Raw genomic sequence first — 2,884 nt, forward strand, 5'->3', positions numbered from 1 at the left:
GGGATATTTTGTGTACCATACAGTATTTTCAGCTTTCAGTGGCATGCCAGCCAGAAATAAAGGTTCTAGATATTCTGTGAAAATCATATTACATAAAGGGTCCTGAAACAGATCCCCGAAATAATACATAGGCCTATTGCATTATTGTTTTTGTTGTTTAGGCCACTTAAGGATTTCTGCAAATGAGATTCAGTATAAAAATATGAGCCTGCCACATGATAATTTAAGGCAACCTTTTTTCATAAAGTATACCGAAACTACAGCAACAGATTATTACAGATTATTACATCAGTTATCCTAATCTTAGTTACTGACTTGTTGGTACATAGTGAAGATGTTCATTTTTTTCCATAGGAACCAATTAAATGAAAGTGTGTTGTATAACAGAAGATAGCCACAGATATCACTGGATTTACTCTGAGTCTAAATCTAACTCAAAATTCTCCAAATATTACAGAACTTATATTGCTTTTAATGTTTACATTGTTCTGCACTTAAGGATTAATTTTATTTGTTTCTACTGCTCAAGTTTTATTGTGATTCAAGCCAAAGGCTTCACATGGAGTACAGTAGTCTCACTTATCCAAGCTTCTGGATTATCCAAGCCATTTTTATAGTCAATGTTTTCAATGTATCATGATATTTTGGTGCTAAATTTGTAAATACAGTAATTACAACATAACATTACAGTTTCTCCTGGGATTTAGAGCAGTGTAGAAGAGCCCTTAGACCCTATGTACACTGCCATATGATGCAGTTCAATGCAGTTAAACCAGCAATCCCTGAGTTACAGACATCCAACTCATAGTTACAAATGGGGTGATGCAACACGAAGTGAAAGAAATCTACTCCTAAGAAGGGAAAGTCACTCTTGTAAGGGTTAGCATGGGATAAATCTACCCATAAGAAGGGAAATTAACTCCTGGAAGAGGTATCATGGCAAAAAGGTGTCTCCATTGAAGCTTTCTCACCAATCCTTGTTTCCACAGCTACATTTTTCAAATTCCAATTATCACAGGGACAGAAAGTGAAGTGAAATCTTTTGAACAGGGGCAGAGACAGCAAAACAAACACTGCAGTGGTGTTCACCCTTCCCTATAAACTAATATATATGTTTGGCTGGAGTTACATTTAAAAATGTATTTGTTCCAACTAACAACCAAATTCAACCGACAGAACTTACCTTGTTCATAACTTGGGGAATGTCTGTATATGAGTACATAAATCAACATGGCTGACCACAAAGAAATGCATTTTGTTAACTCAACTGGCTAGGATCAAATCATTTGAGAGGCTGAAACCATTCTTTGGTTGAAATGAGAGTGCAGGGCTTCAATTTCTCACTTGAGTTCACAACCGTATCATTTTTAAAAATACTTTTTTCTTTGGTATGATTTTGATTTTAAAATGTAGTCATCTCTGCTCATTCTCTAGAGCTAGGAGCATACGAGTCCTATGAAAGTGAAAAACCATGAAGAATTACTTAAATTATCTTTAAATTGTTTGTCTATTGGTATTATATAAATCTCAATAAATTTTGGAGGCCCCAGTGGCGCAGCAGATTAAACTGCTGAGCTGCTGAACTTGCTGACCGAAAGGTCAGTGGTTTGAATCCGGGAACCAAGATGAGCTCCCACTGTTAACCCCAGCTTCTGTCAACCTAGCAGTTAGAAAACATGCAAATGTGAGTGGATCAATAGGTACTGCTCTGGCAAGAAGGTAATGGTGCTCCATGCAGTCATGCCAGCCACATGACCTTAGAGGTGTCTACGGACAACCTGGCTCTTCGGCTTAGAAATGGAGAAGAGCACCAACCCTCAGAGTTGGACATGACTAGATTTAACGTCAGGGGAAAACCTTTACCCTTTAAATCACAATAAATACAACATTTTAATAATATATACTTTTAAAAAAACCTGGGAGAACATCTCATCTATAGAAATTTCTAGATCCTCCACATGTCTTTATGGCAACTTCTTCTGGAAATTCATCCTAGAGTTGCACTGGAGGGCCTATACAAAGCTCTTAAGAATATTTTAATTAAATCAATAAACAATCAAACCTGCAAAAATCAAAACCACAAAAGGGAGAAAGGGAGCATATAAATGTTATAAATATACATATACCCAGAGGTAACCATATTAGCTATGTAGAAAATACTGCAGTGATACCTTTGATAGGATAAAGGCACACAATACACTATTATTTTAACTTTTAACATCTATATGATGATGAACCCTGTGGCTTTGAAAATGTGTGCAATGTGTTTGGGGCCTTTTGTTTGGCCTAATAAAGCTATCGCCGTAAGATGTAATATTTAGATTTTCCTGTCTTTTCTTTCAAAATCATCATGCGAGAGCCTAAGAGGGAGAATGGGCTTGGAGGGCAACCTTTCAATAAGGGAAAGAAGCGACCTTGGGGTGATTTCGTTCAGCAAAACTGCCCGCCTTTTGCAAAACCCTTCAAAGAGAAGAACGAGGAAAAGGCGCGCGGGGCCGGATCCAACATTCTCTTGGGTTCCGTCCGAAAAGGGTCTTTTACAGCCAGGGAGGAAAGAGAAAACCTCTGCGCTTTTGCGCACTCCTTACACGTTGATTGGGCGAGGCCGAGCACAGCAAGAACGGCCCGCTTCGCTACGTAGACTGTACCATTGTGCCGTCGAAATCGAGGGGGAATGGAGAAAAGCAGTTGATAGATTTTCCATCTCTCTTTCAAGTGTAAAGGCCTCTATGTCAGGAATCCTCTGCAAATGTGTACTTTGCCTTCGTTGGCCCCGGAGCGTAATTCTATACCTTCGGAGAGGCGGGGCCTGAGGACGCGTTTTCCCGCTTCCCCCCTACGAGTGGTTTCTTCCTCGAGTGGCACGAGCCCGCGGCTGGGGGAG

Source organism: Anolis carolinensis, chromosome 1, assembly GCF_035594765.1.
Source record: "Anolis carolinensis isolate JA03-04 chromosome 1, rAnoCar3.1.pri, whole genome shotgun sequence".
NCBI classification, from domain to species: domain Eukaryota; kingdom Metazoa; phylum Chordata; class Lepidosauria; order Squamata; family Dactyloidae; genus Anolis; species Anolis carolinensis.